Source organism: Periplaneta americana, chromosome 4 (genome assembly GCF_040183065.1).
Source record: "Periplaneta americana isolate PAMFEO1 chromosome 4, P.americana_PAMFEO1_priV1, whole genome shotgun sequence".
NCBI lineage: Eukaryota > Metazoa > Arthropoda > Insecta > Blattodea > Blattidae > Periplaneta > Periplaneta americana.
The window spans coordinates 91,484,426-91,511,464 of record NC_091120.1 but is presented as its reverse complement, the minus strand read 5'-3'; the positions used below and the strand labels follow the sequence as shown (position 1 = coordinate 91,511,464).

The 27,039-nt window shown below is 37.0% G+C and overlaps 1 non-coding gene across 1 annotated transcript; it reads right to left on the bottom strand.

The window, feature by feature from the left end:
* Positions 1 to 3,528: 3,528 nt before the first annotated feature.
* On the bottom strand, positions 3,529 to 3,601 carry TRNAY-AUA (transfer RNA tyrosine (anticodon AUA)). The gene has a single exon. It is a non-coding gene; the product is annotated as a tRNA-Tyr (tRNA).
* Positions 3,602 to 27,039: the final 23,438 nt, after the last annotated feature.

Below are 27,039 nucleotides of genomic sequence, written 5' to 3'. Positions count from 1 at the left end.
CACCCCTCTCTCGCCAGTTCTGTATCCCTGGGTTAGGCGATCAGAAAAAGACTTTGGCGTGTGAGGGGTGATGGTCGTTAATATTACACGAATCTACACACACGGAAGTTCTTCTCAGATTAAAACCTTATCTTCCCCCTACGTAACCACTGGTGATATAGATACGCCTACTGCATGACGAGGTCACAGGACAGGTCTTGCCTCGTCTACTATAGTGGTGTTTGTACGGTGGTCGATGATAATGAGAAATATGGCTTGGTTATGCTTGATAAACAACAATGGCATGCACATACTATAACGTAGCCTATGTATGAAGAATGTCTTCCGAAGAAATTATGGTACAAAAACGACAGGAAGACAAGCAGTAGACTAACAGCCAAGCGAAAAAATGATTAGATGAAGTGGAACATACTGCTTCACCTGCATTCTCATCATCATCATCATCATCATTATTTATAGTTGTAGGATAGTTTTATCAAAATTTTCTTCTGTGATAAATCACCCACTTACAAAGAAAATTTCACACGGTTGCATTTCTTCATGATATAATTATGATGTCCCTATTATAACATTTTTCTTAGAATACCAATAACTATTGAATGAAGTGGTATTTTATATAAGGATGCTGTCATTTGCATAAATTATTCATTGCCGAAATTCAACGAGAACGAGATATGGGCGATAAATCTAGCCTGGAACTACTTGAAACAAAGTTCTTTTCCATACAGTAAATCTACGACAAAGGCCCGGAGAAATCCATGCTAACTATTTTATTGCTCTCTAAAATCTATTATCCTTGGTCGGGGTTTGAAACAGCGAAATTCGGATCAAAAGGCTAGCATGATAACAGCTAGACCATTCAACTGAATATTTCCTAATAGTAGATAACTTCAGATAATTCTACAGTTCTTCCTTTATGATTTCTAATTTCTGTCTCCCTAATGTTTACTGAAGTATCTATTTCTACTGTTAATACCACAATTGGGGGGGCAAAGGCTAATTCGGATTTCCCGGTCTCTGATCGGGTCAAAAATCTTGATAGAGTTGATACTTTATCCTTGTAGTGTATTTCGGTGAAGTCCGGAGGACATAATTAATCAGATTCACTCTCCTATCTCCACGATGGGCCTCCTAGCATCTTTTAAGGTGCGAAAGAGAGAGTGGTATGTGGAAAGCAATGGGAAGCTATCGCATTTATCTTTCCGAGAAAACTGAACCTGGAAAAAAGAACTGAAGAAAAGACTAGTGAAGTGCTTCGTATGAAGTGTGGCATTTTATAGGGCAGAAACATGGACATTACGAAGAAGTGAAAGAAATGACTAGAAGCATTTGAAATATGGATATGGAGAAGAATGGAACGTGTGAAGTAGACAAGATAAGAAATAAAGCTGTGTTAGAAAGATTGGATGAAGAAAGAATAATACTAAGAAGAGAAAAAGAAATTGTCTGGTTCACTAAGAAGAAACTGCCTACTGAAGGATGCTCTAGAATGAATGATGAACAGGAGAAAAGTTTGGGGCATAAGAAGACATCATACGATAGACAACGTTTAGATAATTAATTACGGTACTTATATGAATTGTATGCGAAGAGTAACAGTAAGAGAAGGCAGAGAAGAGAAGAGATTGGATAATGCTGGATTTGCAGTGAAAGACCTGACCTTGGGCAGAAAGTTATTAATGAATTAATATTATGATTAGGCCCTACTACTAAAATCAAAATAGACCACCACTGCTTATAAAAAAAATTAATAACTTTCTGTTTCGCTCATTCTGTTTGACGTGTTCAATTTAGTAATTCCTTGGTATCGATGTAAAGAGACAAACTCTAACATTCGGACACTTCATTTTACTTTCCGTCTAGATGAAATGATTTATACATTGCTGCATAAAAATTATAATAAGAAAAATGGAAACAGTGAGCTGATCTTGTAGGCCTATATCGAAAATTCCCCTTTTAATATGCCAATTCATAAAACCTAATTTCTGGCCTATAATGTAAAGTAATTTTGCTAAGACTAGCCTACTATAAGGCAATAGAGTGGTGGAATGTAATTGGTAATGGTACTCAGAGTACGTTATCTTCAAGATCAGTTTATTCATCATTAAAGTCATTGAATATTTTGATTAACTTCACGGTTAGAGACTATTATCCATACATGATGGCTGGACCGCCTGGTTAGAACCACTCCGGATCCTGGGTTTGAAGCTAGTGAGCAGCAATTTGTTAGAGCGGCTCCCGTGTTCCGCACCTGGAGGCTCGACTCGCGGACAGACCAGTTCTGCGTCCACCCAACAACAATCACCTCGCTCGCATGATGCACCCAAATTTGCAATTGAATAAGCGTATAAATGTTGCAACGCCCTGTAAATGACACTTGTTTTGTTTGCCCTCAGCGCTATTAACATTTGAAATCCCGAACCGTAAATCGTGCCACCACGTCAAGAGTGTCTGTGGACACTTATCATTGTAAGTGCTCGAGCGTGCCAAGTGTAAGGCTCTAACCTTAACGGTATAAAGGTAAACGTGCTCGTGAAGGCTTATGGCAGCAGGGAGGTAGAACTTCTATGTTTTCGTAACTTCGGCAATAGAAGTGATGATCAGAACCTAGCTTCGGGCTTTTTACTTCATGGAAATATCGTAGGTAGTTATGTTATCAGAAAAAATAAGGATTCTTTGGAATTTATAACAAAAAGAGGAATCACTCATTATCGTCTGAAATCAAATCAGCATTATTCCAGTCAGTAACAGCCAACATACCGTCAGAACCAATACTAACATCAAACCTAGTGGAGGAAACTCAGGAAGGTGAGGAGAAAGCAAAGAAAAGGAATGGTTATTAGAAGAGAAAAACTCGCTCCGGCGCCGGGGATCGAACTCGAGTTCTTGGTTCTACGTACCAAGTGCTCTAACCACTGAGCTACGCCGAAGTTCAATCAACAGCACCGGATCGAATCCCTTTCCTCTAGAATTTTCCCTTTGTGGACTGACTCCAAGTTCGACATACATGTTGACATAATACTCGTATATTAAGTCAACTGCCATTATACAAGAGCGCACTCATTTGAGTTGCTTGGTGGCCGAGATCCCACAGTATTATGCGGTGTTGGGCGAAGAATCTACGTAAAGACTATTTTTTTTGTCCTACAGAATATATCTGTTATGGTAACAATGGTTATTAGAAGAGAAAAACTCGCTCCGGCGCCGGGGATCGAACTCGGGTCCTTGGTTCTACGTACCAAGTGCTCTAACCACTGAGCTACGCCGAAGTTCAATCTACTGCACCGGATCGAATCCCTCTCCTCTAGAGTTTTCTCTTTGTGGCCTGACTCCAAATTCGACATATGTTGATATAATATATTAAGTCAACTGCCATTTTGCAAGGAGCGCACTCAATTGAGTGACTTGGTGGCCGAGATTCCACAGTATTATGCGGTATTGGACGAAGAATCTACTGAAAGTTTAATTTTTTTGTCCTACAGAATTCATCTGTTATGGTAACAATGGTTATTAGAAGAGAAAAACTTGCTCCGGCGCCGGGGATCGAACCCGGGTCCTTGGTTCTATGTACCAAGTGCTCTAACCACTGAGCTACGCCGAAGTTCAATCCACAGCACCGGATCGAATCCCTCTCCTCTAGTGTTTTCCCTTCGTGGCCTGACTCCACATTCTCTTCTAATAGCCTAACCATTTTTACCACAACAGGTATATTCTGTAGGACCAAAAATTAATCTTTACGTAAAGAAAAGGAAGACAACCAAGAAATAGAAGAGAAGGGGAATAGGAGAGAGATAGAACAGAAGAAGTAGGGTAGTAGACGAGCACAAGAAGAAGTAGAAGGAAATGATGAAGAATAGGAAAACGAATGAAACCAACGAGGACAAGAAAAAAGTTAAAATGGAAAGAATAAGGATAAATAGAGAGAAGTAGAGAAACAAATATAGTAGATCCCGTAAAAGAAAAAGAGAAGAAGAGAGAGGTGTGAAGTAGGGTGTCCATTCGTTCCGTTTTTCCCGAGACAGCCCCATTTTTGGCAAAAGACGCACCGTCCCGAAAGTTCTTTTTTTTGGAGGGGGGGGGGAGGGATGCTCAAATATCCCGCTATTTTACTATGTTGCTTTACCAATGTATTTTACGCTACGTAATGGTATAGTTTGTAGTTTGCTGTGTAATTTTATTATAGATATGAAAGCTAGGAAATGCCTCTTGTACGACTGGGAAGAGCTGTTCAACTGCTGGTCGCACCAGTACATTTTTAAGTTGTCGATCTGATTGCAAATCCTGCTGTGGAACGTACTTTTTTCCTAGTGAATTCTTTATGGTCAAATAAAAAAATATATATATAATTTATGTCGAAATTGCCATGGCCGTGCTAATTATTGTCAAAACAGGTTTTAATGAGGTATCATGTGCTGACATAATTTTAAAAGTAACTAAATTTATTCATCAAATGGGCCTACATAAATCATAAAAAACAATAAAGAAAATCAATCGATCAATCAATCAATCAATCAATCAATCGTTTATTAATATCATGAGCAAGAGTTTGTTGCAATAGACATACAATAAAATAATATTATTATAACTTATCTACCTCCGTAGAATAAATAGACATTTGAATGCACAATGAAAAGCAAATGTTCACTACAATTGTCAATACATTTTTTTCAACAGTTTTTGAACTTTGTTAATTAACCTCGTACAGCATTTTTAATGCCCTAAGTTCTTTCTTAAGAATTGTGTAAATGTTCTCTTTTCCATAATAAAAAAACTATGGCACCGTAATCTGAAGAGAAAAAAAAGGGAAGAAAAGAATAAGAAATAAGAAAATGTATGAGAATACAAGGAATACGAAACAAGAGAGGACTACAGAAGGAAATAAGGAACAAAGAACTTGAGGGAAAGGATTGGAGGAAAGGAGGAGAGTAAACAAAGTAGAAGCTGAAGAAAGAAAATAAAAATTTCAGTTGGTGGTGGAGAGAGTGATGGTGTTAGCGGTAGTGGTGGTGATAAAGTTAATAATGATGGAGAAGAAAAAAGAGGAAGCAGGAGAAAAACAAGTAATCAGCGTAGTTTAAGGGTTAGCAATTTCGAATCGTGCTCCGAGTCTACGCTCGGGCATGGTTCGAATCCCTTTTTGACTGATTACCTGATTAGGTTTCTTCAGCAAATTTAAGGCGAATGCTAGTTAATTCCATAGAGAATTCTCAGATGCATCTCGTTACATACCATCTCACTATCACTACCTTCACCTATTCTAGATAACCTTGCAGTAGGTACAGTGTGGTTAAATAACCAATAAGAGAGAGACTTAAACAATTTTTGTTATAATCGATTAAAAAAAGAAAGTGAGAGCACAGTCGCTGAAAACTTTCGGTTGCGATTTTCATGATGCGAAGTCACTGAAAGTGTTGATTTGCAGATATCAATGCTGCACGATTTGAAGGCGATATTTCTGGGTGAGAGCAATATTGTCAGAACTATTATTTCGTAAATAGTAATTTCATGGGTAATTGTAGGGACGAAGAAAAGTTCTTGTGTGGTTTGCAAAGCCGGTACCGTCCAAGTACAAAATCTGCTGTAAACTATCAAGTCCAAAAGTTGAATGCTAAAAAATAGAACTGACCACTAAGATGATCTAGGAGTGACAAGCGGGAATCGTGCTCTGACGTTGCATTGAGGCATGGGTTCAAATCCTGATTGGGCTATTGATGCTATAGGGCCTATATCTGTCTACTTGATATAGCGTAGTTAAATAACCGATTTAAAAACAACAGAATTCTATTGTAAAAATTTGTTATCCATAAATATTCGTTGATACTAACAAAACAGATTTACTGACAAATCTTTCTTATGAACTAATGAAATAGTTTAGGAACAGGCCTATATAGCTCAATATAGAAGAATACGTGGATATAAGGCCTATTAATTCCAAAAGAGTATTGTAATTTTAATTACTCATAATGGGGCCTTAATTTACGTACATTGTTGATTTTTAGGTGCATTCAAGAATACAACTTACAGTATTGATCTGTGCGACAAGAACAGGAGTACTGGTAAAGACACCTCTTACACACAGCCTTCCATTATGACATTGCATTTCCTTCCTTCTGAAAATTGCACATTAGTAAATTTCTTATAGTGACACTTTGTTGTTAGATTAATTTAATATACACAATTATGTGATAGGAAGATCAGTTATTAAAGAATTAATATCTTTTGTTGCACGATATTTTCTAAAACTTCAGAAGAACAACGTTTCGGACAGGCGAAAATTTAATTTTTACCATATTGAACAAAAACTAAATATTTCACTGTACTACTCCAAAATGTCATAAACGGCTGATTAAAGAAATATAATATAAGCAACATTTAACAAAAATGTGTAGGCCCTACTCACGCTCTTACACTGAGGTTATTTCGTTGGAAAATTACGACGATGCAGTATCTGAAAGAATACAGAATGCTTCGACAATAAAACTGTAAAACTTCCGTTCAGACCTAGTCACATGGAAAGTAGGCCTAATAAAATGGCAGTACATATAATTCTAATATTAAATCTAGAGTTACACTTCGTTTTCTTACACCATAATTAAAGAAGTCAATATTCGAGCAGTAAGCTTATATAAGAAGCTACCTGCATTCTTCTGTCACTTAACTACCACCTCAACTAACCCAAACCTAACCATGTCACAGTCTTCGCCTCCTGTCCTTTTGGTCCAGGGAACATAGCCTACTACTCGCCTTTATTTACACGAACCTTTATTATACTTTTGGCCTAGGAAAATACCCGTCTTTATTAACTCTAGACTGTATAAAAGAAATGTGTATGGTGAATATTACTAGCACTGCAGTGTCGCCTCTCATTGGATATGCTGACAGACGACTTTTACGTGCGTCGCAGCTTTCATGGTCGTAAGAAAACGAAGAATAACGAAATCTAGAATCACTAGCATAGTACTACTACTACTACTACTACTACTACTACTACTACTACTACTACTACTACAGATAATAGCAATACCAATAACACCACCATTATTATTGTTACTGACACAGTATTACCGTTGTCACTACCACCGCTATAAGCACAAATGAATGGATTATTTATGAAAGGGCCTAAGTCTTGAATACTAAATTGTTAGCAACTTAAGAAAAACTGCTTACAGGCCGAAATTTTTAAATAAAGGCTCAAATAAAAATTATATCATAAATTCTACAAAGCATTAGAGTGTAAACTTAGTCCTCTTCATATCTAAATCGATGTATCTACACTCAAAGAGCAGTTATTACATTACAAACTCATTTTCACAGACTAATGACTTCGGGCCTTTCATAAATAACCCATTCAAATAGGCTTAACTATTATTACCTACCACAAACATTTTATCCTACTACAGTATTTGCCTCTGATTGATGTTCTGGCTGATAATATGTACATCTAGGATAAGTGAAGGTATTAAAGTCATCAATTCAAAAAAATGGGTTACAACTGACCAGAAATACGGAAAATACCCATCTAAGTCTCAGCCTCCCCAAAGATCTTTTTCTCTCCGGTCTCCCAACTAACACTATATGCATTTATGGATTCGCCCATACGTGCTACATGCCCTGCCCATCTCAAACGTCTGGATTTAATGTCTTTAATTATGTCAGGTGAAGAATACAATGCGTGCAGTTCTGGTTACGTAACTTTCTCTATTATCCTGTAACTTCATCCCTTTTAGCCCCAAATATTTTCCTAAGAACCTTATTCTCAAACACTCTTAATCTCTGTTCCTCTTTCAAAGTGAGAGTCCAAGTTTCACAACCATACAAAACAACAGGTAATATAATTGTTTTATATATTATAACTTTCAGATTTTTTGACAGCAGCCTAGATGACAAAAGCTTCTCAACCAAATAATAACACGCATTTCCCATATTTATTCTACGTTTAATTTCCTCTCGTGTGTCATTTATATTTGTTACTGCTCCAAGATATTTGAATTTTTCCAGCTCTTCGAAGGATAAATCTCCAATTTTTATATTTGGAGATTTATCCTTCGAAGAGCCACTACTAACGTTATTTTTCTGCAATACTACTACCACTAATATTAGGAATATTACTTTACTAAGGTTACAGCTCTAATTTCATGCCTAAGATACTTCTTGGTTAGACAAATGATGAATAAAGTGGTTTATATAGTCAGCACAACAATGGGTCACATCTAAGGTATCGCTCTGACGAACAGAAGTGCAGGACCTCAGCAGAATTTGAAGTCACGGTCGTGACTTCCACGCAGGAAAAAGCTGTGCCTTATCACTGAGTATAACCATAACTTATTTTAATATTGCACAGAGACACTAGCGCACTTCAATTACAACAATATTTGTGCAGTTTCCTGTTTTTTTCTCCTTGCAGACAGGCGCTGATGGCCGCACATCTCCTTATTGGACGCAGTTCGAAGGTCCAGGACCATTGATTCAAGACAGAGACAAATTAGTAGCCTCGCAGGGTGAAAGGTGAGCTCCAACAACTTCTAGTAGCATCGCAGCGTAGGCAGGTACGAGCAATCACTCTTTTTCTGCATTCACTCTTTCCCTCTCGTTTGTGTTTTTATACTCGTCTGTGTCTGTCAAATTCCAACGGGTGAGCACCTGCTGTCAGAAAAACAAACCGGGCCTCCAGAATTCAACTTATCATCCTCAGTAAAATCTGCTTTAGGTAAACAACGCAAGTGAGTGATCGCAAGACTTGACGCGGCCAGCACACCTTCATTTACTGAACCTCTCAGGTGGTCGCATCAGACAAATTGCCGCGCGATATCTAATCGCAGTTCATTTTTTTTGGAACGCAAATTAATCCATCACCCATCGAAAGGGGAATGGAAGCCGCGAGTTGCAAAACAACACAAATCCAATTTTCGGCCAAATTGAGTTAAGCACAGAATCGTGTTCCTTACATGTCTATGCACAAAATGAGATGAAAAAACGTAAAATAAAGGTATTTAATCAATCACTAAAAACAACTCTAAACCGAATTAATAGAAAAACTCCAGCAGTAACTAAGCAAATTTCAAATTGCCGCGCGATATCTAATCGCAGTTCATATTTTTGGATTGCAAATTAATCCATCATCCATCGAAAGGAGAATTGAATCCGCGAGATCCAAAACAGCACAAATCCAATTTTCGGCCGAAATGAGTTAAGCACAGAATCGTGTTCCTTACATCTCTATGCACCAAATGAGATGAAAAACAACATAGATTTCACATCACACGTCCTTTCTTTGTATGGCTTTAGAAATAGTGTGTAGCAAAAGAACACAAAGTCGGAACCTATGCTCTTTTACTGCTCATGTAATTACCAGCAATGAGGCGCGCATGTGTTACAAAAGCAAACAACTACTTGTTTCTTTATTTTATCGCTTGAAGCGCTGTGTGTTTAGTCAAATTAAGGACCCCAAACCAATACCTATAGGCAGCCGTAAAAAAAAAAATAAATGGGCTATGACATCGTACAAAATTATCCAATACAGTGACAACATTATTACACTATCGACTACAGTCAGCAATAATAAAGCAACCTGAAACAAAAGACATTTCTAAATATATAGAAAGCATACCAGTGAAGTGTATTTTAAAGTAATTATCTTAAATGAATTTGGGAATGGTGAAAAAAATAACACTGATAGTGAAAGTGAAGTATGACCTCACGTCTATTGTGCGCCCCTGGGATGAGTTGCAAACCCACCGAACCCACCTACGCCGAACCGACCTAACCCTTAACACCCTGACGACAAGTACCGCCATCCTTCCAAATCCGTGTACCATTCCAAACCAACAGCCCCCCCACAAACGGTCTGAGGTTCAAGCTCCCTCTCCCGTCGAGAAGAAAGTGAGTTCTGCTGCTAGCCACCAGCTACCATAGCTTGACATATCCACAGAGACTGGCCGAGAGAGTCAGCGGATTCGGAGGGCCGCCGAAGGCGCGATCTGAAAAACCAAGTAAACCAACCAGAATGATAGTGGCGAGAATGAGTGGGGTTCCATACGCCTGATAAAGTTACTTGATATTCATCCATATGAGTGAGGGAAAAGCCCCGAAAAAACCTCACCCTGGCAACTCGTCCAAAGCGGGAAATCGAACCTCGGCCCGCTGGGTTCGGGAGCGAAGACGCTACCACGAGACCACAGCAGTGGACCTACTTATACCAGATGAGCACGAATTCTTACTCCTTCAGAGAAGAATTAAGACTATTTTTATACATGTTATTTTACTAACAATAAATATGAAATGAAGCTTATATATACATATATATATATATATATATATATAAATGTTATGTTTTATTTAACGACGCTCGCAACTGCAGAGGTTATATCAGCGTCGCCGGATGTGCCGGAATTTTGTCCCGCAGGAGTTCCTTTACATGCCAGTAAATCTACTGACATGAGCCTGTCGCATTTAAGCACACTTAAATGCCATCGACCTGGCCCGGGATCGAACCCGCAACCTTGGGCATAGAAGGCCAGCGCTATACCAACTCGCCAACCAGGTCGACATATATATACATACACACACACATAAGTATGAGTAAGTTTATTAATTTCTTATTTTCAACAGTAATCTCACTAGAGGTTTTGATTTATCTAGAGAAAATCAAAACTCGAGTGGGATTTAATTGACTATTACACGATTAGAAGAAACTATATAAAGATTAGAAGTAACAAAGTACTCCAATACAATAAAATATTAATTGGCTTACGAAAATACAACTGTCTTCAAATGTATTATTGTACCATCGCAACATTACGCTAGATGGCAGTAGTGTTTTATGATTATGTTTTGTTACCGGTATCAGTTGTGCCAACTATGGAATCATCATTGAACTCTGTGGACTGTTACTAGTCAAGAAGGGCTTTGTTGATTCAGTTTCATTTTTATTAAAACATTTGCATTCCACTTCAATCATCCGGATCCCAGTAATCAACGTCACATGACAGATGATTTTTAATAAATCTTAGTATTAAACAATCTCTGATACGTGACTATCCATAATATCATATAGCAGAAGCTATAACAAACATAACCTAAATAATATAAACAAGTGTTAGAAAAGTTTTAATTAGGGATGATGAAATAAACGAGAAACGTTTTAATTAACGATAATGAAATAAAAAATTAACATGAATAATTTTAAAAGAAACAATTATTGAAAATTTTCAAATTTGAATGTTTTAGTGATTTGTGGTTCAGTTGATGTTATATTGGAAGTGTGTGTAAAAGAAGTGAACTCGTTGATGTACATGGTGTATCCCTCAACTTATTCAGGATTTCCGAATGGTGCTCTTCATATATGACCAGTGATCTTTATTAATTCTTGTTCTTGAATGCCAATGCGAGTCATATTTGAAAGTGCTGTGCATCGACTGGAATGGTTTGTAATTTTCTGTTTTTTTTTTTTTTTTTTTTTTTTTTTTTTTTTTTTTACGTCCAGACCAGTGCAATTTGAAATGTTGGCAAATGCTAGGGTAATGATAAAAATAAACAAATGCTAGAGACGCGATAAAATTAAACAAATGCTAGGGACGCGATAAAATTGTGCGATAAGTAGCCATGATTGGTTGAAAGACGTCTTTTCGTACCGTTTTATTGGTCGAAAGTAGTGTGACGTAGTAAAAGTGTAATAGTCAATTTAAAATAATATAAAGAGAAATAGGCCTAGTATACCGTAAGTTTTCTTTATTTACTGAGTTGCAAAACAAAAAAATTTCACAACTTCTAAAATTCAATTACAAATAGCCTAAACTATGTGAAGCATGGAAATGGCACTTTAGCAGCACCATACCTACTGTAAACTGCAACACTGGTGAAAATATTATTAATCTGTGTAGCATACATGAGATAATATTCATAAAAAATATATTTTCTCAAAATAAGAAAAACTGGCGATATGACGTTTTGCATCTCATGGCTTCAATTGTTGCCTGCCCATTAATATAAAAAAACAACACTAATTGCAAAGGAGTAAACCTACAGGTCTCAGGTAAGATATTTCCGCCATTCTATCAAGAGATTTCTGTTCTTTCACTAGTTAGCAAAAGACAGTCGCTAGATGACAGGATACGGACTGTTATAAACCAAAATTAGAATGGAAGCAAAGGATTTACCTTGTATTCACGAATTCAAAGTGACTCTTAGGCTCACTGAGTCTCTTAATGAATAAGAACTGGATTATTTCTCGAGGCTAAAGTCGTCGGAATATGATTCTGGCAACATTTTCCTTCTAGTTCAGAATTTCCAACTATAACCGTATTCACGATATGAAATGACAAAGACGCGAGCAAAGCGTAGTTCACACTAGTCTATGCTTTTGTAAAATAACAAGTTTGTCATCTTGTTAAAAGCGCTACCTCAGGGAGTGAACTGCCATTAGGAACACAGAAACATATCACTACAAAGGTGTGGAATGTTTTCATCATGATTTAAAATGTATGTTAATTTTTAGTTTACAAATGTACAGAATCTCTAATGCGCCGCATATCGGGCTTTCGTTGTCTGAGAACAAAATATTGTAGGCCTACATTTACTTCACTATTAAACTCTGTTTAGAACTAAAACGATAATGGTTCTAACTGCACAGCTCTTAACAATTCAAGTCAACTCGTTTTTTGTACAGTCTATGTGCTCTCGTAACTGCGAAGACGCTTTTTTCTACCGAGGTTTCTATTTTAAAATAATTTTTAACACCAGCCTTAAGTATCATCAATTTATCCTTAATAAATATTTCCGAAGTTCTTCGAAATATGCTATTCTACGCTTTAAATTGGCTGATTATTATCAAAACATCCAATTTTAATGAATTAGTGAGCATAATATTGTCAACTCATTACCCTAAAAGGTGCACATTTTACAGAGAGATGATCATGAAGATATGACAGTTGAAAAGAAAAGAAATGGCGTAGAAAAAAATGTACCCAAACCACATATACTTCGTTCATTTCAAACTACTAGAGCAGGGGGCGTCAGCACAGAACACCCTGGGGCTAGCGTCTCTTACCCGCGGAAAACGCAGTGTACCATTGTACACTCGTACTAGCTGCTAGCGGGTATGCTCTCTATCTCTTCCTGCTGCACGACGGTGCACACGGGACGGCACCGCTTACCCTTTGCACATTTCAGCGAGTGCTGACACCACAGTACTAGAGCTTCCGATGACCAACGTCGTGCCTTCAGACGAGGAGCTTACTGAGTGAGCCATTAAACATAAAAATTAATTCCTGTAGTAGTTATTAAATTTATCGATATCTACAGCTCTTTTGAAAAACCATGACTTCATCATCATCATCATCATCATCATCATCTTCTTCTTCTTCTTCTTCTTCTTCTTCTTCTTCTTCTCCACTACATGGTTTAGACAACGTTTGGGCAACATGCCGCCTTCATTCCTCCAACCATCTTTATCTTGGTCTGCCAATACATCTTCCTATTTCCACACCTCTTTGGTAGTCTTGTTTTTGGCGTTCTTTTTAAATTAATGTTCTTGTCTTCGCTCCCTGTAGCTTAATCGTTTATTTGTTCATTCATACTATAGATGTCTAATGTCTTGATTTTTTATGATTAAGTTCTCTTACATCTTTCAAACCGTTTCATTTCTGAAGTCTATATTTCACTCACTCTCTCTTTTTTTTTTTTTTTCAAAATTGTCCATATTTCACTGCCGTATAACATAACAGGAGCAGCTAACATTTTTGTTTCCTTTCATGTTCACTATCTGAGTGTTTAGTTCATAGTTCCAGAAATCATCTGGAATTTATGCAACTTGTTGTCATTATCATAATCATAAAAAGTCTATCTCGCGCCGTAGCATCACGGTCTAAGATTTAAGGTACACTGATGTTCAAAGATATATGATCTACGATTTTATGATCCTGTAAGCGAACTTTCTAACACGGGATAAGTCAGAACCAAAGGCATAAAAAATTGACAAACTTTGAAATAGTTCCGCTAGTTTTCAATAAGTAGCATCATTATTGGGGCGGTTAAAAATATGATATAGATTAAGCACAAATTATTCTCATATAATTGACAATATCAGCGATTTCCAGCTAAACCCAGTGTTGTTTTACAATAAGGAGAGGTGGATGAAATATTGAAGTCTATAATGCGGGTATAATTATGTACGATTGACAACACTGATTATTATCTTCGCCATTTATTCACAGAAGTAATAACCTAGATCATATATATGTATATATATATAAAACAGATAGGTCATCCCTATGTTAAAATCGGTAGCACTTTGAAGAGAAAAGCGCCAGGATTGTCACCCGTCCGCCGTAAATGAACACGAGATGGCAGTACAGTCGTTAATGCAATTCAAATGGAATCTATGACGTGACTCCTTATGTATCAACTAGATGGCAGCAAAGTAAACTTGACAAAAGTTGTTACCGTCAAAGTCTATAAGGCCGAGCAATCTGAGTATATGTGTTCTAGGGTAATAACTAAAAAAGCCACGCTTACACAAACAGATTATCGATCACTATCGATTAGTAGGGTCAGGTATCTTTGAACGTCAGTGTACCATGCCTGGACGCGTGTTAAGGAATGAGCGCTGGGGAAGGAATTTTTTCATTAAATTTTGGCCAGTCTGTGAGACCGGTGGCGACTCAGCATTGTGATGAATTTGGGAGCTTCGCTAGATAGCGAAATTCAATTTTGAAAATCAGCTATAATCATCGTGTTGACCACACTATCCCCGTATTGGTTGGGTGATGGTTCATCTCTACTGAGGCATGTTGACGTGAGGCCAGTAGTCGGCTAGTAGTGTGATGGTGTGATGTCGTGTCACGGGTTACTTAAGTAAAGTGTCTGACCTGTACTTTGCTTCTGTTGTTCGTACAGGTTCTACTGCATAAAATATCATTACTTTTGTTTTTGCTGTTGAGAGGCTATTTTCATATTACTGTATATTCTTTATAAAGTTGATGCAATTTATAAACAGATGTATGGAGAGCGTTTTCATTATATTGAATAATTATGTGGTCAACAGCAAACAAAAGTAAGCATATTCAAATAGTTATCTTGTACAATTTTGATCCCTGCACTAATTATTAAAAAGTGCAGGTGATAGACTATACCCCTTGTTGAACATCCTGATTGACAGATATATTTTTAGATAACTTGGTTTTTACAGCTATTAGCTAGTCGGCGATGTATGAAATGGAGGGGGAAAGAAACTGTCCACCCTACCCCATTATCTCCTGGCCTAGTTGCCACATAAGTGGTGCCTTCTTGGTATCAATTGTGAGGTTCATACCTGTCTTCGGACAGTTGACTAAACAACAACAACGGTCCTTAGTGTACAAACTTAACCGTCACTGAATTGGAGATGAAATGCCCCGATGTTTAATAGAAGAAGAATAAGAAAATAAAGAGAAGAAATAGAGTACAAAGGAGAATAATAATAATAATAATAATAATAATAACAATAATGAGTTATTATGATACTGATTATGACAAATTATTATTATTATTATTATTATTATTATTATTATTATTATTATTATTATTATTATTATTATTATTATTATTATTTGTATGGTTGTGAAACTTCGACTCTTACATTGAGAGAGGAACAGAGATTAAGAATGTTTGAGAATAAGATGCCTAGGAAAATATTTGGGGCTAAGAGGGAAGTACTTTGGTACATCATTGTAATAAGAAGGATGAAGTTACAGGAGAATTGAGACAGTTACACAACGCAGAACTGCACGCATTGTATTCTCCACCTGACATAATTAGGAGCATTTAATCCAAACGTTTGAGATGGGCAGGGCATATAGCACGTATGGGCGAATCCAGAAATGCATATAGAGTGTTAGTTGGAAGGCCAGAGGGAAAAAGATCTTTGGGGAGACCGAGACGTAGATGGGAGGATAATTTTAAAATGGATTTGAGGGAGGCCATAAGTAAGTGATTATTATTATTATTATTATTATTATTATTATTATTATTATTATTATTGACTTGATTTCAGATTAAAAGTATCAGCAATTAAAGAATAGTCGAACACTAAATTGTCTAAGTTTGCACGTAGGAAATAGACCTTATGTGAGATTTGTGAAGGGAAGTCAACGTTTTGACATGAGGCTATGAGTTTTCTTATAGGCCTACCAAGGTTGTTGTGTGTTGTTTATTGACATTTCTGGCTTTGGGCCAGAGGCCGTTTTAGGGTCTTACACATGCAGGACGCTCTCTCCAACCATTGTACATAGATAACAATTCACATACACGTATGAAACTATTTCTGGCATAAATGCCAGTTAAATATGTGAGTGCAGTGATTGATTCCATTTATTTCGGTTTATTTCGGTGTACGCATAATTTGTTAATTTGCGTTATTTGTAGGGGATTAATGAGTAGGAATACAATGTGTCCCTTGCAAACCTTTCACATTTTGAGTAATCATTGCTAACAAAGTATGCGGAATTACGTAATGAGGCAATAACAATTATTATTATTATTATTATTATTATTATTATTATTATTATTATTATTATTATTATTATTATAGTAATTTTATTAAACTTATAACCACTGCTGATGCTTGTTGTGGCTCGCACTTCTGGTTTCCGAGTCTATACTCTTTTGCCATCTATCCCTCGCTGCGTGAACTATGTTGAGGACTTCACTACTATGCCGGCTGCTGAAGAACCTCAAGCATGACCACTGCGTCGTGATTAACAATAACCTTAACGCAGGGAAGACACTATTGCGAACCATAATGTTCAGAAACAGCAAGTGGGAAATAAATACTGAATAAGCTATGGAGGTTTTCCTTTATTGTGATTGAGATTTTAGCACTCTTGTTAACACACAAGAAAACGGTCTACATTACATATACTTTGTCATGTACAAATTGCAAGCATCCTTTACGATGGCAATAACTCTTTCTGAGAACTAGTATGGTACATGTTACTCCTTCACCCACTAGATATCGGTAGGTCTAGACATTCACTGTAACGAATATCCACTGTATTTATCAGGTTAAAATAAATAGGTTCCGGCGATTAGGTGGAGTAAATTATTTGTGGGGATCTTCATCTATTCACATTAGGCCTATACGAACAATGACGGGTCTTTCTTAACGTGGAATTAGCACGTGGCCCTCTGTCTAAGACAATACAGAATATTACACTGGCAGCGGTCAAACATCAATGCCCTAGACGGTGTTCGAACACAAGAACTTGCCTTTCACGTAATGTTACAAAGCTACACGCTTTTGCTGCTGTGTACATCGCGGCGAATTATTTAGTAGCGTATATTAAAAATATATTTGTTCAAATACAAATAATTATTTTATCGTTATTTTATTTCAAGTCATACAAACTTCACATTAGGCTACATACAGTATACTATATATGACTACACCAATGTGCAGTGGCAGAGCAAGCAGTTGCGATTGGTAATTAGAACGGCGAGTAAATTTCTGTCATTTGATCTATAAATCTAGGCATATTAAGCCATATATATTTTTATTTTTACATTTTTTCGTATTCTAAAACTGATATTAGTCTGCATAAAGCAGGAGAGAGGCGACTGTCATCTTGTTAATGAGTGAAGGGGACCTCAAAGATGACAGTGGGTGGGGTTGAATTTCCGGTACTGGTACTTCATTGGCAACTCTAGATCGATTTCCTTGTACCTGGAATAAAATGGAATGGAATTTACGGGTCACTATGGCACAGCACTGCGGCCTGTTACGATCTATTGCGCTAATCCTCACGCTAGGGGCATTCCCAACCTACCCCGCCTGACTAGCCCCCCCCCCCGCCCCCAGAAATGAAGAGAAACTAATGGAATCATTTGAAATGTGGATATGTAGAAGAATAGAGCGTCTGAAGTGGACAAACAGAATCAGAAATGAAGTTGTGTTGGAAAGAGTGAGTGGAGAAGGAATGATGTTGAAACTGATCAGAAAGAGAAAAAGGAATTGGTTGGGTCACTCGCTGAGAAGAAACTGCCTACTGAAGGATGCACTGGAAGGAAGAAGATATCAGATAATAGACGACATTAAGATGTGTGCATCATATCCGGAGACTAAGAGGAAGAAAGAAAGTAGGAAAGACTGAAGAATGCTGGGTTTGCAGTGAAAGATCTGCTCATGGGAAGAACACATATATGTATGTATCTATGTATTTTTTATTTTATTGGGTTATTTTACGACGCTGCATCAACATCTAGGTTATTTAGCGACTGAATGAAATGAAGGTGAGAATGCCGGTGAAATGAGTCCGGGGTCCAGCACCGAAAGTTACCCAGCATTTGCTCGTATTGGGTTGAGGGAAAACCCCGAAAAAACCTCAACCAGGTAACTTTCCCCGACTGGGATTCGAACCCGGGCCACCTGGTTTCGCGACCAGACGAGCGGACCGTAACTCCACAGGTGTGGACGTATGTATGTATTTTTTATTGTTTTTATTTAACGACGATCGCAACTGCAGAGGTTATATCAGAGTCGCCGGATGTGCCGGAATTTTGTCCCGCTGGAGTTCTTTTACATGCCAGTAAATCTACTGACACACTTAAATGTCATCGACCTGGCCCGGGATCGAACCCGCAACCTTGAGCATACGTATGTATGTAGGCCTATGTATGTATGTATGTATGTATGTATGTATGTATGTATGTATGTATGTATGTATGTATGTATGTATGTATTCTATGTATGTATGTATGTATGTATGTATGTATGTATGTATGTATGTATGTATGTATTAAAATGAGTTTTCAGTTACCTGAAACTCGAATGGTATTTGTGATGAGTCTTCTGTGCTCAAAGCAGCAGAACCTGGACGAAAATCGTAACAACAAGTAAAAATTATTCCGTACATTATTAATTTATTTTGAATTATAATTCCTTTGTCAGTTTATTGTAACTGATAGACCCACAAAAGGGAGATTTGGAGTGAGCCGTTGTGTTGTTGACTTCAACTGCATATCTATTTGTTTATTAAATTTTAATTTATTTCGTGTTCTTCAGACCCAGATAGGCATAAAGTGACTCACAGACACTGTGCATTAACTCCATGTAAGAGTTTCGAATTGACGGCGTATTTTCGTGAAAATCTAGAAAACGAGGAGAAGGAAAAGTAGGGCCTAATAAGAAATGAGATTATTTTAACGTTGTTGATCTAGAGGAGACCCGATGTAAGTTCAACTGAAGACTTTAGAGCCCTTGCACTTTCGAAGGCGTTAATACATAGGTTCGTCTCAGTGGACAATCAAAAGAAGGATGTGGAAGGATTGTATGGGTCCAGCAATCATCGTGATTCCGTTATTGAAGCGTCAAGGGGTCAGAGAAAGATCCAAGGGCAGGCAAGGGTGTTGGATACAGAACGGGCAATATGCTGCACAAAAAATATGGAATCCTTTTGTTGTATTCGTAACAAAAGGGGCTTCGCTCCAGATGTCTGAAAACCGGGCAACACCCAGCCCCATTGTTACATAACTGTCACATCTCCGATACGTCAGCCCATTGCAACATATTGCGTCCTGCTGGTAGGTCAGGACGAAAGCGCCGATATTATCTGATCCGATACTCGCCAATGCAGTCTTTAATATCAGGGCCTCTCAGGATGAAATTGCTGCCTTATTAATGCACTATATTGTAACTGCATATTTGAAATCAGATTGAATTACATGGGAAAACCTTGCTTGTCATTCTTACTTTCTCATTATAATATATAGTGTAGAGAACCTAATGCAATATATGACTGTGATATTAGGCCTAAATAAACGGATTAATCGAACCTGCTGATTTTTTCAACTTTCTCATTAAATGAAGTGTTAAGAGAAAGTACTGCGACGCTGAGGAAAACTATTTTGAGATTTTCTCGGAACAAATGTCTCCTATATCATTGGCACCACAAAATTTGCTTTGAGCATGTGATTTGTGTCTATAGTGATTTATCGCAAATTATTTGGTCTGATTTTATTTATATTCAGTGTCCAAGAATCAGCCTATTCGGCAATGATGTTCTTGAAATAATAATAATAATAATAATAATAATAATAATAATAATAATAATAATAATAATAATAATAATAACCTCCTGAGTCCTGGAGTATAGTATACTATACTTCATACATAGCCTATATTTAGTTTCAAATTTGTCACTAAGTGGAATCGTTATCGATCACTTCTTTTCTGTGCCCGTCAAGCTCCTGAAATCTCTTGGGACTTACAGGAAGCACAAGAAGATCGATTCAATCATTGCAATGCGTGTTTCAACTATCTGTAAATCAACGCCAAGGCACCGTAGGACATGCTTTCGAAGTAAGTACACAGTAGACGTTATATTTTAAGGGTAAAAAAATATTATATAAGATTTATGCCCAGAGACCCGAAGTATAGTAGCCTATAATATATCTGCATTTGAGTCCTAACTGTAATCTGCAGAATTTTTTTAGCATTTTTCCTCACTTCAGTGACTTTTTTTTGACGTGTAGAATTATGTTGAACTTTAAAAATAAAACAGGAGGATAATAATAATCCGTGGCGCCACAGCCCTTGAAGAGCCCAGACCGACCAGCAGGCTGCTGACCTGACGTTCACATGCCGAAGTATCGGTGGACGATCATCCAACGAAAATGGAGGTATCGTGTGGTTAGCACGATGATTCCCTCAGCCGTTATAGATGGCTTTCACAACCTGATTTCGCTACCTATCATAGCTCCCCAAGTGGATCACGATGCTGGCTGGGCACCGGTCCTATACACTGGCCAAAATTTCATGAGAAAAATTTTTCCCCCGTGAGGACTCGAACCAGAGCGCATTCCGTAACGCGAGTCCTAGGCAGGATGCCTTAGACCACGACACCACGGCCCGGCATATAGTGATGAAAATTATTTCAAATCAAAAACACACAAAAGCTCTCCACATCAAGATTCGGCAGACAATTTTCTTTGTGATGTTTGTAGACTATTACGTATAACTTATGCCAGATGGACGTAGCCTGAGAAAAGAAAACGCAGTGGAGAAGGAAATCCACAGATGGAACCCTCAAGAAAGTCGTCACAAAGACAGACCTCGGAAGACTTAAGAAGCGTAGAAAAGGATATGCGAGAAAATAGAAAATCCTGGACAGACCTAAATCTTACTTATGGCTTTTAGAGAACGCGAAGGTTCATTGCCGCCCTCACACAAACCAGCCATCGGTCTCTATCCTGAGCTACATTAATCCAGCTCCTAGCATTATAACCCACCTCTCTCAAATTCATCTCAATATTAACCTCCCATCTATGTCCCGGCCTTCCCAAAGGTCTTTACCCCTCAGGTCTCCCAACTAACACACTATACGCATTTCTGGATTCACCCATACTTGCTACAGACCTAAACCTACTAGCCAAAAATAGAGGAAGATGGAGAACATTTGTTGGCGCTCTTTTCTCCAGCTGGAGACATGTGATTTTATCAATTAATTGATTGATTTAACTGTCAGATGATAATATGAAGTTCTTGTCAACCAAAAATGATTTCTTAAGATAAATGAATTAGCATGTAGGCTATATATACGCCATAATTCTATTTTTCGTTGCGAATTTTTAAATTTCAAAAGTTATCAGCCGGATCAGCTTACTTAATACCATAAGAGTGAAACCTAACCATTTTTCCACTATCACTAAATATGCTAGTGGATTATAGTGATTTTCTAGCTCTCAGGTTGAATTTTCTTTTACCAACTTCGTTTCGAATTTCGAGTAGACCTACTGACAAATACTACAATTGGCAATTATTTTCTAACTGTTATGTTGGCAGCAATGATTTCGGTTTATAGTAAAGCAAAATGATGAAAACGCAAGTAAGTAAATACATTTTTAGGTTAGGTCTCATGAATCGTAAACTTTTTACTCAAAGCAATAAATTTCATGTTGCCTGACAAAATAAATTGTAATAGACTCTATTAGATTATACTAATCCTAATTACCAAAATAATATGCGAGAGGAAAATATACTATTTCATAAATAAATTATTGAATCATTTAGGAAACACCTCGCAACATAAAAATGAGATGTGGTAAATAAGCAAAACATTGTTATTGTTAACACTCTATTATTATTATTATTATTATTATTATTATTATTATTATCATTATTATTATTATTATTATTATTATTATTATTATTATTATTATTATTATTATTCTAGTTCATAGCGTTGTGATTTTACCCTCTTTGGTGATATTTGGTATTAGTTGGCAACACTGAAGAGACGGCCAAATTAGACTTTTAGGGTGCTATTCGTAGACATTTCGCTAGCCCGCGCTACGAGCGTGCTAAACTAGTCCCGCTATGGACTGATTACTTGTACAGGATTCATATCGTATCATATCGCTAACACTGGTTTATGAATAAGAAAAACGTTACTTCGCTGATCATCCACCGGAAGCCCGCGCTAAGAATATCTATGAATATGGCCCTTAGGAACTACTCTTACGTGATCCTCACTATAGAAGCGTAAAATAAGGGAGAGCCACTCTTTGTCCAAGGATTAGGTCTACCATCCATTGTAAACATCCTTAGAGGCAAGATCTAATATAACTTATATTATATTAACATAAAAGCTCATATCGCTTTTAAATACTGGTTTTCGTGAACAGAAAAATAATATTAGAAATTATTCGTATTTCTAATTCTTATATAACCGTACATTCTTCAGCCAATCGACTCATTGAATGTGTGCGCCTTTTAGATAGGCCTAACATTTTTTCTTTTTATTTATTATGCACATTATCGGTTGCCTAAATCACGCAGCTTCATTCATTGTCATTTAAATATTAGTACGCAGAAATGTTGTCTCGTTAGAGTTAGAGTGTAAAAACGTAAGACTGACACAAGTGCTGAGCTGCAGCTTCTGGTTCATGTGCCGTGACCGCTTCCCCTCCCTCGCCAAGGTGACAGCTTGTGCTTGATCTCAATTAATAACAGGAAGTCACCCTCTGAGGTACTGTACGTGTCTGGATAGTAAAATATTGCCGTGTAACTGATCTTTCACCTCTCGGGGTCCAGTTCATATCTTGGTAACATCTTTGAATATTCAACAATCTACAAAGTACACAATGAGAGACCCATGTTCCTAACATGTACCTTTCGACTGCGAATGAATGGAAGATCAATGGAAGTTAATGAAACAATACCCATAGAAAAACTTAAACTGTGGTAGAGTTAACTATTTATTCTTCTTCTATATCACTATTTTCATTACTTTCAGTCTATTTTGATCATGTAATCTTCCCTTGGGTCTACCCGAATTTTCATTATTTTCTTACGTAATTGAAAAATTAAGCAGAAAATGGCTTGATTCGATATTGAATAAATCGACAGTTTATATAAATTTTGTTTCAGGGTTTCTAATAAACTATCACAACTTTTCAAGAAGTAGGCCTAATAGTGATTCATTAAAAACGCATTAAATTGCTCTCTGAACAACATATTATATTACACTACTATAATGACGTAGACCTGTAGACAAACAGTCTGTAGTAGTATATAAGTTAGGTAACATATCTACTGTATTTTTACCAACAAATTTTCGGAAATTGTGTAGGTTTGAAATAATTAGCAAAATTGTTCATAATAAATGTAACTTTGACTTACGTCTAGGCCTTACTTACTACTGGCAAATGACTTTTAAAGAACCTGAAAGTTCATTACCGTCCTAACATAAGCAAGATTAATCTAGTTCCTAGCATCACATTCTACCTGCCTCAAATCCATTTTAATATTATCCTCCTATCTACGTCTCGGCCTCTCCAAAGCTCTTTTTCCGTCAGGCCTTCCAACTAACACTTTATATGAATTTCTGCATTCACTCATACGTTCTAAAATGCTCAAACGTTTAATGTTCCTAATTATGTCAAGTGAAAAATACAATGCGTGCAGTTTTCCATCTAGGCCTACCTATACATATGAGAAATCACCATCCTTTCCAAGCCAAAATTTCAAAATCATATTCCGCAGTGTTCAGATAGGGCCTACCTAGGCCTATATTAAACCTTCAAATGTTCTATCCCTTATAGGACTAAACCTATAGTAAATATAATTTTATTATTTGCCAAGAATATATTATAACTTATAGTAGCCTATATAAAATAATTAATTTCATAAGTAGGCCTAGCCCTAACATAATATAAGTAGGCCTACTATTAAAATTTTTACGTGATAACGACATAAGTATACACCGTATTTTATGTTAACGTATTATTGTCAATAGGCCTAGGCCTGTATTATTGGTTAGCGCGTTAATACATAAATAAAAAAAACTAAGCCAGTATTATTTAAATAATTAGAAGTGTTATATTTCATTTTATCTCTTTGGTTGAATGCTCAAGTCGGTTGGTATTTATTGTTGTTGTTTAATCAATTGTCCGAAGACAGGCTTGAACCTTATAAGTGACACCAATAAGGTATTACTCATGTGGCAACTAAGCTAGGAGATAATTGGTAGGGTGGCCAGTACCTTTCCCTTCCATTGCATACATCGCTGACTAGTAACATAACCAGACTTCAGATGTATACCCTACAAACAATTATTCTTCCTCTGATACTTATCGTTGAATGAGATATAGGTCTAGGTCTACTGCCTGATAATGGATAGGGCCTAAACATATCAGCCAAAATCTCAATCAGAGGTAGGCCTATATTGATTTCCAATTTATTTTCATCTAGTCGCTGTATTTTTAAATGAAACGCCTATGGGCCTGTTGGACCTACAAGGAAAGAAAAATTGTAGCGCTTTGTCAAGGTTTCTCAGTAAACTCTGACGTCACACGTGATACCACGCGGTCCGTCTGCCTCCATTTTCTATTTAATGTGCCTCGCCCGTCTCGCGACAAAATCGTTGAATGTTTCTTCAAATATAAGAGCGAAAATTGGAGTGAGACAAGTGACCAATAGGCTTGGAGCGCACATAAACACTTCCTCTGAACCGTATTTTCCTTTCCAAGGACGCGTTCTTGTGCACCTTTTAAATTTTTCCCTCCCATTTCCCATTAATTAACTCTCGCGACTTTGCCCTACTGCTATTCAGAGGACCGGTTTTGCAAAACTTGCTAACTGCAAAATTTGCAAAATTGAGATTTTGATGGATTCGTTAACATAAAGTAGGCCTCTACAAGATTTTCAAAGCGTCTTAGTAAAATTGGTTATTTCTCTTCATTGTAGTGTGTCAAAGTGTGTTCGTTTTTTCAAAACTTGCTTTTTGCTATAAGTGAGACATACAGCAAAACTTGCTTACTATAGTGTTTTGTCTCTCCTGTAAAATTTAGTTTTTTCAGTTAGCAAGTTTTGCAAAAACGGTCCTCTATTTTTCCGGTCATGTGGTAGCTATTAGATTAAATTCAATTTTCGTCTTTCGCCTTCAAAACTTTCTTCTGTTCATTCAAACAAAACGGTGAAAATCGAAGTAGGACAAGTGGACAACGGACTTGGAGCTCTCACGACACTTTCAAAAACGCACGATTCGTATATTTTGTCCTCCTCCCATTTCCCCTTCTCTCATTGTCATTGTCATTGCCCATCTTGTTCCATTATCTAATTATTTGAATGAGGGTGTAAGCCTACTCATCCTGCCTGTAGCAGTATTTATTTAACTCTTAAATCCATCCTTACCTAACCTAAGAATTACATACCAAGAATAAAGACGTTCACGCAATCTTAGGGATTCCATAAATTCCCTATAATTTTTTATTAGTTTAACTGAATGCAAAATTTAATTATTTCCATTCGTTACGTTTCACTTTGATGTGCAAGCCACAAAATGTGTATAAATAGATGAAGGTCTTAAATAATTATTTCACGAAAATAAAAAATAGTCATAAGTAATACAACTTTAAAATAAAAAACAAGAAGGAATTTACTGTCCGTTCGAGTGGATATGTTGCATCTCGGTTTCCCCCGTCCGTTTCCGCTAGCCTCTCTGCTAGGCTCTTTCCTACAAATAAGCTATTGCTATACGGAATTGGAAGTTACATAATACAGTAGAGCATCGATTATCCGAATACCGATCAATCGAAACATCGGTTAGCCGAAAGCGTTCCAGTCGGCAAATTCAAATTTCCTCGCGCGCCGCGTAGAAGTTTTGCTAGCGCTATTTGAGAGATTTAGCGGCAAAGAGTCTCAGCTCTGAAAAAAAAAATGGATTTCTTTTACTAAACTCTAGGCTACTTTAATGACCATTTTGAATTTGTCAAACTAGGCTAGTCAGTTCTCTGTGTTATTTGTAAGACGTGTGATACAAAATATATACTATATGTACAGTTTTGTGTTTAATATCAGTGTTTCTTTGTTTCATACTGCTCCTATGACACCGTACAACTTGTTTTCGTAAATGATCGGTTATCCGAAAAATCAGTTATCCGAACACCCCCCGTCCCGAATTGTTTTGGATAATCGATGCTCTACTGTATTATATAACTGTTTAAAATGATTTTAAGAAAAGGACCCCGGTAAGTAAGTAACCGTCACAATTATCCCCCTGTTTGGATGTCCCTGTGACATAACCACTCGTAAGAAAAGTATTTATTTGCATACTTTCTTAATTAAGTTATTTTTCTTATTGGTTTATTTATTTGTACATTTATTAATTTATTTACTCTACTGGCATTTCTACACCTTTTGGTAAGTAGGTTCATATAAGCGAGGTCTTTAAACTTTAAAATACCTTTTTACATCATCTTACAATAAGTAGAGGAAGATGTTTCCTATATTGAATTGACACAGAAACGCCCCACGCTTAAAGACTGCACAATATACCGTCATCAACGGATAAAACGTAGTTGTATAGGCCAAAAAAGTAACGGGCACTTAAACATAAAGTATTCCGTTTAAGGCGATAAAAGGAGAACATTGTTGGATGCTGAAAAAGGATCCAATTTGGCCACGCCCCTGTGAGTACCACTGTATGACCAACGGTCAATCCATCAGAAAGACTGACCGTATTCCCTTTTTAAGGTTCATGATTGGTGGGCCGGACGTCACAAAGAAGT